Consider the following 14,968-nt stretch of genomic DNA (forward strand, 5'->3'; position numbering starts at 1 on the left):
ACAACTTGATGAGTTAAGGAGGAACTCATGCAGCAAGGGCCAAGTCACTGAATAGAAGGACACAGTCCACAATTTGTAGTTCAGGAGGACTTGCCAGCCAACAGAAATTTACATCCTGCTGAGTATACACTGCAGGGAAGCCGGGAGAGGATGAAAGGTGGCAGATTCCTTCCATTCTTCTCAGTTCCTTCTGCTGAATGAACAGAGCCGGTGTCAGCAGCACAAGCAACTCAAATCATTGCTGGAGGCAACAGGTTTTTCATGGATGCCAATGAAGCAGCATGAGATCTGAGACATGCACACTATAATCCGTCAGGCCAGGGCACAACCCTCACCTTGTGTACAGCCACGCAAATGCCAAGAATTACCTCCACGACATTTCAAGGGATCCTGGGTTGTGTATCTTGGATTGCCAGTGTATAGTCACTTGGGTTAGGGAACTGTTCTTGGCCAGTCTTGAACTAACACTACCCAGCACAGGCTTAAATTAAGTCCTCATCTTGATCAAGTGATAGTGTTTGAAGGGAATGGGTGTGGAAGAACAAAGTGAAAGAACAAACAAATGTGTATTTCACATCAGGAGACACAGTAACTACAGGCTACAGCCATACTCTTTTCTTACAGTTTAAGCATTTCATTGTGTCATTTCAAATAAGCTGGAAATGCATATTTACACTTTTATATATTATCTTTATTAAACCAATGTCTATCCATCTAATTAAGCTATTTGAAAATAAGTATTATTCTGTACTTTAACTGACCATATAATATTGCCTTACCATTATTCTCCTCTTTGTAATCTACCTTAAAACCTCAGAAATAAATAAATAAATAAATAAATGGGGGGGGTGAACTTATGGGAGTACAGAGATATTTGGATGACACTGGAATTGGGGCAAACTGTAGCCACCATGTGTCAGCTCAGCAGTAGTGCTTTCACGCTCATGCTCTCTCACACACATACAAGTTAAGGGAGATCCTTCCTTAGAAGGAATGGAATTATCATCAGACAGAACTGAAGGAAAGCAGATTCAAAAGAAAAAATAGCATCAACAGTAGTGAATGTGGCAGAGCTAAAGGATTTATGTTAAAGAGCCCCCAAGGTATCCTAGTCAATATCCAGCTATTCCTGTGTTTGAAAGGTGTTTTAGCTTGATATCTCCAGCAACGGGGAACATGTTTTACTGTGGGGCACAAAGAACAAACACACACACATATTCTGTTCAATCATGGGTGCAGCCAGGGTTTTTGTTGGGGGGAGGAGGCCTTTTGTTAGCAGGGGCAGAACCTCAGTTTGCTATGTATTTTTATTTAAAAAAAATATTTGGCTACACCCATGGTTCAGATCCTCCAATTCTTTAGTGAATCGCCAGTATAGTGCTAGATTAATTAGTCACAGCAGTGAAGCTACAAATCAGAATTCTGCTTTTTACAGTACCATTTGATCCAGAGAGGTGTTGATCTGGCCTGAGGACTCTGTGCTCCCCTTGGACAGGTAGATGAAGTCACCCTCCTGTCAATTATCCAACATCATATGACACCAGGTGATTGAAAATACAAGCCATGGCTGCAGAGGAAGGCTCAGGAGCATGTTCCAGCTTTTTCCTTTGTAGCTGCAGCTGAAATTCCCTTTCAAGCCTTCCTAAGACTGGTAGCCTGGTAGGGCTAACTAGGTCTGTGGCCGAAGGCTCCCCACTTGCTGACTGAATCTGCTGGCCCTCTTGATACTATAGCAAGCCGAAGAGGTATGTGCATTCACTTAGGGTATGTGCATTTTGCTATTTAATCATCATATGCTCGATATCCATTCCTAGATAACCCTGTGTGGTTCAGAGGGGATACATCCTCGTGTGAAAAATAGTATTTCCTGGACTTCACATGGAGGAGTGTTTGACTTGCCACAAGAGACCATTTGCCTTGCAATGATTAGCAAGAATAGTGCCACTGGATTGCCAAAAAAGATGGCACTCTCCGTTTCATGTGCTGCAATAGGAAAACCGAGGTAAGGAACCTGTGATTTCAGCCACATGCTCATTAATTAATTTTAATTATGAAATGAAGATTTGTCTTAATTTTGCCTTCCTTTGTACTAGAAAGCTCTTTGTTTTGCAGTTTCTATCATGGCAACTGATTGCATTTATAACCCATCAAGCCCTTAGCAGATATGCTACAAATCTTAGGGCTGGTTTAACTCATATTGTTGTGCCAATGTCTCTGGGGGCCAACACAGCAACTGTTTCAACAGTTGGAGATAAAATATCCACATTCCAAAATACAGAACAGACCTAAAAAAGATAATAGGGAGAAACATCTCTGCAAACAACAAAGGGGCAGGGGTGACCACAGCTCAGTAGCAGAACACTTGCTTTGCAAGCAGAAGGTCTTGAGTTCATCTCCATTTAAAACAAACAGGTGCAGGTGAGGAGCAAGATGTTGCCCAAGACCCCGAAGAGCCACTGCCAGAGAGTGCTGGGCTAGATCATGTATGACATGACGTAAAGCAGCTTCCTGTTTTCCTATTTGTTCCTATGGAGCAAATCCGAGGGTAAACATCAAGGTCTAGTGCCAGCAAGTTCTTTCCATGAAACTGCCTGGGTTTACATACACTGTAGGTCTTTTCCAAAAACAAGAACTTTATGTTCTTTCAGCAGCTGCAGTAGGGACCTCCACAGTGACAAAGCCTCCTACTGGTGGAGCCTGACAGAGGGACACATCTCCTAACCCTAACCCTAATCCAGCAGCACTAAGCATGGGGGAAAGGATCGCACTGCAAGTCATTCTATTTTGCAGCATGTACAGTTTGAACTTGACAGTTAGCCATACAATATGAGGAAAAAGTAATCTTGCTTTGCTATCTACCGGTAAGTTTCCTGAATCTAAGAGCAAGCATTTCTAATATAGAGTTGCATCGAGCCATTTCAAGCATGAGAACAAGAACTGATTGTTCACTTAATTTTTAGCACATTTCCTGTTGTCTCACAGATCTGTCCAAGAATTCTCAGTCTGCAAAAGAGATAACAAAACAAACTCTTTTCTGGGTCAATAATAACGTTGTCTCCACTCAGTGATCCTGAGGACTGGGGTGGGATTAATTTGATATATCTAAAGAAAATAAGAATACACGTGTACATGGATTGATAACAGTGCCAAAATACCATGGCCTGTCTCAATATTATACTGAGTCCAAGGCACTTGATACTTTTTACTGTCATCAGGCAGTAAAAAGAACAATCATTGGCCAGTATCAAGAACAGTATATGGATGCCACTTTGAGGGCTACTACTGAAGCAGGAAGTAAAAATAAAGGCTGTAATCCAGCACAAAATCACATAGCTGAAGTCAATGGGATTTAAAGTAAGCACACTGCTTCAAAAATACAATATGGCATTCACTTTTTGTAAACCTATGAACCCATGTTACCAACTGACTCGAGAAATGGAAATTAGCACCCAAAACCTCATGCGGTTTGGGACCCTCATATTTAAGGGACCGCCTCTCCTGGTATGCCCCATGTAGGACCTTAAGGTCCTCAAGTGATAATCTTTTGGAGGTCCCGAGCAACAAAGACGTTAGGTTGGCCTCAACTAGGGCCAGGGCCTTCTCAATATTGGCCCCGACTTGGTGGAACAGCCTATCACGGGAGACCAGGGCCCTGCGGGATTTGGCATCTTTCCGCAGGGCCTGCAAGACGGAGCTGTTCCACCTGGCCTTTGGGTTGGTTTCTGTTTAATATTTATGCTTCATCTTTTATTGGTGGGTTATTTTCAAATTGAGACCTGCAGTTTTAATTGAATTTTAAATTTGTATTTTAATCTGTTATTTTAAATTGATCGTTTTTATGCTTTTTGTTGTGATTTTAATTGATGTTAGCCGCCCTGAGCCCGGTTCTCTGGCTGGGAAGGGCGGGGTATAAATAAAATTATTATTATTATTATTATTATTATTATTATGGTTGTGGCACAATAGCCACAGCCCCCTTCCTATGGTTTCAAGCACCTAGAACTCAGAAACATAGCCTAAGTGAATATAAGCAACAGCTCTTATACATAGACTGCAGGGGGTGTAAACCATATACAGTGTATCAGGGCCAGGAAATCCTGTTGGCATCCCTGTTCATACAGCTCTTTCCCACCATTTCAAATTTAACATGACAAGGCAGTATATTGATCCAAAAGCCACAGGTCCATAGCACAAAGTACTACAGTGGAAAAGGAATGTGAGAAATTGGGATAGAGGTGCTAGCATTATACCCAGCAAAACTAATGCAGTAAGCCCCACGTCTGAATGCAGCCTTACTGTGATTTGGCAGCATTGACAAACCACTAAAATTCCTGCACCCATATCAAGGGAGACACATTTGGTCTTGCATCTATCTGAGCATTTGAGACAGATTTCCAGGAGCCATACATGCTAACCAATAACTAAATCTAGTATCTGTCTCTTTATACTATAAAACTTCAGAAATCTAACAGAGGCAAAGTCAGACAACATATGGTTTTCATTTAACTCCCTCCTTCCTGCCTCCCACATCTCAGGATCAGAACACCCCACCCACTGGGAATAAGATCAGCCCCTGTTGTTTTATCATCAGGAAATGCTTAGAGTTGAGAGTTATTGAATGAGGAAAAAAATCCCCACCACCCAGGGTTACTGTGTTTTAGAGAGTATTTTATACTGATTACATATGTTTATACTATGTAACTGCCAGAAATTTCTAGCCCAGCCCTGGGTTCTTCACCGCTCTTCTCTCCCATTCTTTAGTTTCACCTTCTTCTCCTACTATATCTGTAAAGTACCAGATGAATTAATGATGCCAATGAAGGCAGAAAACTTCCTAAGAATTTGCTCAAGGCAAACCAGGTGTTAAAGAAACATTAAGCCTTAACAGAAGCATTGCAGTGAGGTGCTACAAGTTAATTAACTTGATTGTCAGAATTTCCAGTGTGGTCTACCAAGTGTGGGGCACTGTCAGATCAAATAGCATAGACATCAATGGTTGAGAATTTTTGTGTTTGTTAAAATTATTAAGCATTCCATGCCTTGAAGAAGCACAATTAACACCACACACCAACAACCCTCCCTCCCTCCCTCCCTTTAGACTTACATCTACTGTACTATATTCTCTCTTCAAATCGCACCATTCAAAAATTTACTCAAAGCAACTTCCAAACATTTTTGGATGACTTCACCAAAATATCAGGCAAAGGAGCCTCCCCCCTTTTCTGTTTTCTTCCCTCAGCTGCAGTACCTGATTTTTAACAAGTTCCACCTGTGCGATAGAATTTCCTCAGAATGAGCTAATTATTGGTAGTATTGCACATGCATTCCCATCCTAGATATTGTAATCACACAATGACCAAAACATTAATTAGTTGCTTTCCCAAAGCATTTCCCCTAGAATATGACTCACTTTGGCAGATTAACAAATCTTTGTCTCAGTTGTTTCCACTGTTGTAATCCAGTTTTGAAACAGCAGAGATCCATTCTGCTCTGTCCAATTCTGTTCCACTTTTCATCCCCCACCACCAGCAGAGAGAGATGATAACTGGGAATGCAGAAAGTAAAAAGAGCCAATACAGAGAGTACTCACCTTCTACTTGTAATAGTATGGAAGGTCTCCATCTCACAGCTTCTTAGAAAAGAAGCCCAAAGCAAATTGAGAAAATGGCTCTGGAAGCCAATTAAAACAGAGACAATATTCCAAGAGATCTGGGTGATTAGTTGTGTAACCTAATTAAACAGGTGGTGTTTAAAATGGCAGTTTCTGGGGTATTTAGAAATGTGTTTCTTAAAGAGCTCCCAGAGGTTAAGGCTGCCTGAAACTAACTAAGATGCTCTACCTGTTTCTTTAAGAGCTCAGATAAGTACAACCTTCTAACCTGCTGCTCATCCTTCTGTCCTGCACAACAGAACAAGCAGAAGCCAAGCACTGCACTACACAATAGATATTGGTCATTATATAGAAATGGATGCATGGGAATGTTTATGGTACATGGATATAAAATTTACAGCATGTTATAGTTTAAGAGAAAACTTTATGAAAATGTTATATATATGGTACCTAACACCTAGTAGATTGGCAAAAATGTACAAATCCAAATTGAATATGTGCTGGAAATGTAAAGAGAAAGAATGTACTTTTTCATATGTGGTGGTCTTGTAATAAGGTTAAAGCTTACTGGGGAATGATATATAATGAATTGAAAAAGATGTTAAAGAGAACTTTTTTTTTTTTTAAACAGAAGCTTTTCTTTTGGGAATCATGGGATCAGAACCAACTAAACATTATAGAAATGTATGAAACCACAGCTGCAAGAATGTTATTTGTCCAAAAATGGAAGGAATAAGAGGTCCTGGCGAAAGAAGAATGGATACAGAAGTTAATGAACTATGCAGAAATGGCGAAACTTACCAGGAGAATAAGAAATGAAGATAATAATTTTTAAAGAAAGGAATGGAAATGGTTTATTATTTATAAACAAACTGTAAACAGATTAAGATATTGGCAGGAATCAGGATTAATGTAAAAACCTGCAGTTTCAAAATATATATGGATATATACGGGAATATATAAAAGTATATGTTGAGATAATTTGGAGTATGCAGGAAGATGAAAAGAAATGTAAAGAATCACAGAAAAAGGGGGAAGGGAGTCGGAGTTTGAAATGTTAAAACTATGATTGAATAATTGTTGTAATATACATAAATGAAAATTATAAATAATAAAAAGAACTCAAGCACTGCATTCACATGACAGTTTATTCCATTTTCACATTTCCCTAACTGTTAATTTCTACATTATATTTGAGCTTTCACACAATGTAAAAGCCACTTCCAGAACTATACGGGAATATAGCACAAGTTTAGCACTCATTTCCATATTATCTGCAAACAGATTATTAACGGAAGCAAAGAACACAGAAATGAGCACTAAACTTGTACTGTATTCCACCGTTGTTCCAGTAATGGCTTTTACATCACATGAAAGAGGAACATAACAGTTAGGGTCTTTATGAGCTTTTAAAGTAGTAGGCACAATCTCAACTTTAGTGGCTAGCAACCCTATTGCTGAAGAGAGAGGTGTTTCAGATGAAATTCTGAATCCGATTTATATGCTAATTTTCACTGCACCCCTGAAATTAACATAATTGTTAGGTGGGGATTGAAAGCTTATTCTCCAGAACATTACAAAGGAATACCACTTAGAGCTCAGTTGAAAAGCATGATTGCTCAGAAGTAAGCCCTTCTTATTTCAGGATTGCACAGGCTTTCAGCCTTAATTGTGCTTCTTAAGTGATTGTGTATGTAAAAAATGCATCTTTAAAAAATGCATTAGTTGCTTCAGATAACTTAAATACCAAGTTGTACACAGTGGGTGGCGCTGTGGGTTAAACCACAGAGCCTAGGGCTTCCTAATCAGAAGGTCGGCGGTTCAAATCCTCGCAACGGGGTGAGCTCCCATTGCTTGGTCCCAACTCCTGCCCACCTAGCAGGAAGGTGAACGGTGTTTCTGTGCGCTGCTCTGGTTCACCAGAAGTGGCTTAGTCATGCTGACCACATGACCCAGAAGCTGTACGCCGGCTCCCTCGGCTAGTAATGCAAGATGAGTGCCACAACCCCAGAGTTGGACACAACTGGACCTAATGGTCAGGGGTCCCTTTACCTTTACCTCAAGTATGGGCTATCCAAATGTGTATCCACAAATGTTTAAGTCCACTGATACTAATATACTGGTACTCATGACACACTATAAAGCACAAAGGGCAGGTTCCTGTCCTGAGGATGTTACAGTTGAAGAACCAAACTGGAGGAGATGCTAAGCACATCATCATTTGAAACTATGCTTAAAAACACTAACTGCATGTAATTTCTTTTGGAAGTGCAGCATGCAAGGAGGAGAGGTTTCACACTTCCTTTCCTGGTCCTGATCTCAACAAAAAACATCCTTATTAGCTTGATGGAGAAAAGCTCCCAGGCCCCTGCAGGGGAGACTTTTGTTATAGTTGCATAACAAACTTGCCTTGCTGCTTATGGATGTGATCCAGGTAAAGGTAACCCTATTAGTATTCTTAATTAAAAGCCAATAGGACCTTCTATTGGGGGAAGGGCTACAAGTCAGTGATAGAATATCTGCTTTCCATGCAGAAAGATCTCCAGGTAGGATTGGGAAAAGTCTCTGGTCTGAAACCCTGGAGAGCTGCTGCTAGTCAGTGTAGACAATACTAAACTTGATGGGCCAATGGTCTGATTCTGTATAAAGCAGCTTCCTATGGTCCGACATACTTACTTCTTTCCCATTTAAACCAGTGGGATGGAAAACTGTATCACTTTGGATCATTTCTATTGTCATGGGACATGGAGGAATGCTGAGACTGATATTACCTAGAGACTTTCTGGACGCTTTCTTGGCTTCTGTACAACATGAAAAACTTCAATAAAATTATTATGATTATAGTAGAAATATTTTAATATATATATTTAATGAAGTGTCCTATACATTCTGACCATTCTCTAGGCACTCTGCACACATGCTGAAATTAATCAATGAAATTAAAATGTGAAATGTTTTCAGTAATGGGGAAACCCAAGCAATCCATTTCAACTTTAATACTAGGCATGTGAGAGTAAGCCCCACTGAATTCAACAGGACTTACTTCTGAGTATATAGACTTGCACTCTTAACAATTTATTTGGCAGTAAGAGAGGCAAATGGAGGAAGAAAAACTAATTAAAACACACACACAGTTACATTTGTAATGGTATCCTTTAAATAAACAAGTAAGACTTTTCTGAGTTTGGTGGGTAGATTTAACAGAAATGCTGGGGGGGGGGGGTTTCCATGGGAAGCCTCTCTCAAATCCAGGAAGTTTTGACTGTAGAACAAACTGATCCCCCAGTTTTCACAGCCAACACTTTAAGTACAAGATAACACTTTCAAATGAAAGTAAAATCTAACATGTTGCTGTGGTTACAGGAAGTTTCCTACATCAGTGCTGTGATAAGGGTGTGTGTGTGTGTGTGTGTGTGTGTGTGTGTGTTGCACAACAAATGTTGATTTCTTGAATAAGACATCTCATACATTTGGCTTTAGTTCACCCTTGGCACTATTCCAGAATGAACGGAGAGAAGACATAGATTTTCTGCAAGCTACAGTTCCAAGACCTTTTGCTCTTCAGCTGGAGCTCTTGGCAGCACTACTGCTAGCTCAGCTTCAAAAGGGGAAAAATGACTTATCTGCAGCAGTTTTGGGGAAGACCACAAGGACCAAATGAAAAGGACATGTGGCCTCTGTAGGGAATCTTATTCTAAGGCCCTAAACCTCTAACCCACAACTATCCTTTCTCATTTTATGGGCATAGCTGGGCACAAATTAATCGTCTCTCACCCCCACACACCCAAAGTGCCTCAGTTCTGCAATGATTGTTTTCATTTGCAAGAAACAATAGAGGTACAAAGACCATCTCTGCAAACAAGAGACAGGTCCCAAATAATTACAGGAGAGCTCCACAGTTTTACTGTGGCTTTCTGATACAGAGCACTTCATATAATAATAATTCCATAACTAAGGTGAGACTTAGAAGCTATGCTGCTATTACTTATGAGGTATCATTCATTTTTATTTATAAGATTTATAAATAAGTAAATACACACACCCCATAAATTTAAAGCACATGGCTTCCACCCCAAGAAGCTGCGAACTGGAGTTATGAGTGCTAAGAATTGCAGCTCTCTTGGGATTAAGCTACTGCTCCCAGGATTCTTTAACTGCTGAAGAAGAAGAAGAAGAAGAAGAAGAGGAGTTTAGATTTGATATCCCGCTTTATCACCACCCGAAGGAGTCTCAAAGCGGCTAACATTCTCCTTTCCCTTCCTCCCCCACAACAAACACGCTGTGAGGTGAGTGGGGCTGAGAGACTTCAAAGAAGTGTGACTAGCCCAAGGTCACCCAGCAGCTGCATGTGGAGGAGCGGAGAAGCGAACCAGATTCACCAGATTACGAGTCTACCACTCTTAACCACTACACCACACTGGCTCTCTCTTAACCACTACACCACACTGGTTCTCACATGTCTACATGTGCTTTAAATGTATGGTGTGGAGGTGTCTAGCTCACCTTTTAGCCCACACAGCACTTTAGGTGGCTCACAATAAAATAAGCGATTCCATTAAAGAAAGGTGGTATTCAACAAATGCATCCCATCCATGCAAGGATTTACAATTGTGCAACTGAACACCCCCCTCATGAACCACACCTTCTCCCCAGATCTTTTCTGGAGGTTTGGGGGAACCCCTAGAATAGATTTAGGCACTGGCAGAGGAAGAGGAGTGTGGGGGGAGCACACCGCCCCTGGCAGCGCAATCCTGGCAGGGTGCCATCGTGGCTGCCCACCGCTCGTGCTGTGCGCCCCACCCCTGCTGCCGGTGTGCCCCACCCCCAGGACATGCGCCAGCTCCGCCCCCGCCTGCTCTCCGCCCCCTGGTGCCGGAGCATGAAGCTCCGCCACTGGATTTAGGGGGTGCATGGAGAAAATTCTGTTGCGTAAGTTTAAATCCTTGAGCTGAAAAGGAAGTGTTATTTGGATACTGCCCAAGATAAGGCCATAAAACAACCAATTTAAAATAAAATGAATTTAAAGGTGACAGAAAGCAACCCAACAATGCAGAAAGTAATCAGTGGACTCGGATGAAATGGCTGCCTAAACAAAAAGGTATTAGAAGCTATAAAAATATTCTGGGGGATGGAATTCAGCAACCTAGGTGCTGACCTGAAGAGCAGCCTCTTTTGTATCAATTGCACCTCAGATAAAGGCAGGGCATTGGGGAGGATCTCTCCAGGTTATTTCAGAGATCAGGCAAGCTGATATCATGGGGCAGGGACAGTCTTTTGCCTACCAATATGTAGAAACACAGTCCAAAAAAAAGATCCCCAAGATTATTTAGCAGTAAAATGCACTTCCGAGTGCCTTTCTCCAACAACAGAGTTCCTTAGTTTTTGTGTTTGCACAATTGGGATTAACCAGGAACAGGGGCGTCGCTGGGGAGGGGCGGTAGGGGCGGTACGCCCCCAGTGACAGGGTGAGCAGCGGCGGGTAGGGGTGACAAGCGGCGGCCCCTCCCGCCACTCCCACGCGCCGCCGCTCCCTCCGTCACCCCGGGAGCAGCGGCGCTGCACGGACGGGGTGCTCGCTCGGTCGAGTGAGCACCCCGTCCGTGCGGAGCTGCTCCTCCCGGGGTGACCGGTGGTGCGTGGGGGGTGGGAGGGGCCGCCGCGTGTCACCCCCGTGCGCTGCCGCTCGCTCCGTCGCCCTGGGAGCAGCAGCACCGCACACACTGTCATGACGTCATGCGCACGGAGCGACGCCCCGCCCCCATGGGTGCCGCTGGGCTTGCCGCCCCCGGCAGCCCAGCGGTTAGCTACGCGCCTGACCAGGAATTCCTTTCTAGATTTTAAATATTCAGTAAGAGGAGATGAACAGATGGGTTTATAAGCAATGGCCCTCTTTGCTACAACTGTTCCAGAAAGGAATGAGGAGCAAGCAGTCTTGGGTGAAGGGAGTTAAACGCAGATAGAAATCTGATTTGGTTACTGAACGGCTAAGAATGAGGTTGAAGATTAAACGCAGTTAGTCATTTCTGTATCATCTAACATTAAAACTGTTATTGTGTACACTATCCAAGCAGGAACAAACTGAAAAATGTAGTATGTGACACTACCCATGTGCCAAACGAGAGTTTCCAAATATTCTGTATTGTTTAACTAATTTTTCACACTTCTTTTGGCAGCATGGCATTGTTTGAATTTGCAAGATACGTAGTCGTGATTAGTGCTTGTTCACAGAATGCAAAAGAGTGGGCCTCTGGCTCTTACTGTGAATCTTTGCTCCCACCCTCTGAGACCCAAACTGGTCTCTCTGTGGATGATCAGCTATCCAAGTAGATGGCAATAACAAGTCCAGTGAGGAATTAGAATGTGAAGCAGTAGGCAGAAGAAGCAGGTGAATTTACTGGAGATACCTTTTAGAGAAAGAAACTCCCTGTATCAGCCAGAGCAGCTGGAAAGGTCTTGCTAGTAGTGCCATCTGTAAGCAAAGCTCAAGACGCAGTAACTTGACAGTGAGCCTTCTCAGCTAGGGCACACCACTCCCCTTGGCATACAGCTGGCAGAAACCCTGCTTTGTTTCAAATGTGTATTATTCAACAGGCCTTTGATAGTCAATATGTTAGGTCCTAGGACCACAGAATGTAGATAACTGAATTTATTTTCATATTTGATGGTTTTGTATTTATTGTTGTAACCCACTCTTGAAGCCTAGGGGCAAAAGGCATACAATAATAGTAACAACAGCATTAGCCAAAGATTTATGTCAAGGTTTATACAAGGGATGCGGGTGGCGCTGTGGGTTAAACCACAGAGCCCAGGGCTTGCCGATCAGAAGGTTGGCAGTTCAAATCCCCACAATGGGGTGAGCTCCTGTTGCTCGGTCCCTGCTCCTGCCAACCTAGCAGTTCAAAAGCATGTCAAAGTGCAAGTAGATAAATAGGTACCACTCCAGTGGGAAGGTAAATGGCATTTCCGTGTGCTGCTCTGGTTCGCCCCAAGCGGCTTAGTCATGCTGGCCACATGACCCAGAAGCTGTACGCCAGCTCCCTCAGCCAATAAAGCGAGATGAGCACCACAACCCCAGAATCGTCCATGACTGGACCTAATGGTCAGGGGTCCCTTTACCTTTACTTTATACACTGACATAAATCCAATATTCTTATGGTACTCATGCACCCTGCTGTTCCAAGGAAAGGAAGATAACTTAAACCATGTACACAGCTGCTGCAGTGCAAATTTCATTAACCAGGATGCATCTGATACTTACAAGAGGAAAAATGAAAACATGTGCTTTGGCTGGAGGATCAGAAAACAGTGATCTCTGTACTCCCTCTACTGGCTTGGTTAGTTCATGTCTTCCCACATTTTCTCAGTTTTATTTTTTAATCCTGCTGTTCCACATTCTGTGATGGAACTCCAAGCAGTGTGTATAAAATCTTTTTTTTTGGGGGGGGGGGAATAGTCTTTCTCTGTACACTCTCTGCTGGCTTGCTTAGCTCATGATTTCAAACAATTGCTTTAATTCGTATACAGTGGTACCTTGGTTTACGAACTTAATCCATTCTGGAAGTCCGTTCTTAAACCAAAGCGTTCTTAAACCAAGGCGTGCTTTCCCATAGCAGCGGGGGACTCAATTTACAAATGGAACACACTCAACAGGAAGTGGAACATGTTCTTATTCCAAGGCAAAATTCACAAACCAAAACACCTACTTCCGGGTTTGCAGCGTTCTTAATCCAAGTTGTTCATAAACTAAGCCGTTCTTTAACCATGGTATCACTGTATTATAAACAACTTCCAACTTTTTTGAGAGATACATATAAATGCTTTCAATAATTAGCATCACAAGCCTAACTATACCTACTCAGAAGTAAACCCCACTGAATTCAGAGGGGCTTCCTCCCGGGTAAATCAGGTTAAGATTGCTGCCTAAATCCGTTAAGAAAACATTAGAACAATGCACTATTCCAATAAGGAAATGCGACCATTACTGGCATAGAAATCAGCCCCTCCTGACTGGATGTCTCTGGCCAAGATGGGCATAACTCTAAAATGCCTGGGATTGTATAGGCCACAAAGATATATGAGGAGGGAATTGAGGCAAGAAAGTAAACAAGGCACTGAGAAATCCCCCCTGTACTGACCCTGCTTTAATAGTGGCATCCAAGTTGTCACAGATGGAAACAATTTTACATGGAAGCTGCCTTGTAAGAAATTACATGATAGTGTGCAAATAACCCAGTACCTGAATGGAAGGCTTGCACTAGCTGTTCCTGACTTACCTGATCACAGCTGAGGAAACGGCCTGCCCATGTTTCTTCTCTGTCTCCTCCTCTCATTCCACTCCATTTTAGAACATACGGGGTCTGAGCCTCTTAAACAGCATTACTTTAAATCCTATTTATTTCAATGGGTTTTGTTGTTGTTGTTTTAATTGGAAGGCAGGCAGTCATGCCGCTTTTGAATGGGAGCCACACTTGGCTCCCACCTGTGCAGGCCGCATTTACCCAAAATGCAATGCTTCAGCCTATAGATCTATGAACTCTATAAATTTTATAGATGTAAAGGCTAAGTTTCATAGATCTATAGGTTGAGGCACTGCAGTGTGGATAAATTAAGACTTAAAAAAATAATGGCATAATTATCTGGCCACTGCTAAAATGCTGTCCAGAGGGCTGGGAGTGGTAGTGGTGGTCATGCTGCTATGGAGGCAGATTTAAAAAAAAATCCTCTGTAGTTTTGACCATGGGATGGTGGTGTTGGGCCCATCAACAGCAGTGTGCCAATGACCCCCGAAAGTCTGGTGCCAGCCCTGTATGAATGAAGCAAAGCAATAGCTACACTGAATGGAATTAATGCTATGGCTCAAACCTATTTGTTAATTCTTCTGAGCTTGTGTATCAATTACAACAACATTCTGAAGGTCACACTTCTGTCTTGTTGTCTAATGCTTAACTATGAACAAATTATAAGCAGAGCTAATGGTAAATTAAGCTTTATTCTTGATGAGGCCCAGAAGACTTGACTGCTTCTCCAGCCAGGCCACACCTCTTGAGTCAACTCTCCAGGAGTTGGCCTCCTGGGTCATAGAGTTTTTTCTTTTAAAGGGACCACGTGACAGATATTTAATGGATAGCACATACATTACAGCCTCTTTGTCCTCCTACTTTATTACATTTCTGTCTCACCATTCTTCCCAGGAGCTCAGGGCAGCTTATTGGTTCCTTTATTTTATGACCTCACACATTAAATAATAGACCATGAGATGAAGCTGGATGTTCACCCACCCACATCCTCAAAACATAATACTTTGTGCATTTCTAGAACTGTGCTCCGAAGGATTGGGAAACTTTCTGTAGAAGATTT

The 14,968-nt window shown here is 42.3% G+C and overlaps 1 protein-coding gene across 1 annotated transcript in view; it reads right to left on the minus strand.

Moving 5' to 3' along the window:
* The window catches only part of LOC117041264 (rho GTPase-activating protein 7-like), an 89,925-nt gene extending 84,283 nt beyond the window's left edge, over positions 1-5,642 (minus strand). The window contains exon 1 of the mRNA XM_033139842.1: positions 5,591-5,642. The gene's annotated coding sequence lies outside the window, so the exon portion shown is untranslated. The remainder of the gene's footprint in view (positions 1-5,590) is intronic.
* Positions 5,643-14,968: the final 9,326 nt, after the last annotated feature.

This window comes from Lacerta agilis, chromosome 2 (genome assembly GCF_009819535.1).
Source record: "Lacerta agilis isolate rLacAgi1 chromosome 2, rLacAgi1.pri, whole genome shotgun sequence".
Lineage (NCBI taxonomy): Eukaryota > Metazoa > Chordata > Lepidosauria > Squamata > Lacertidae > Lacerta > Lacerta agilis.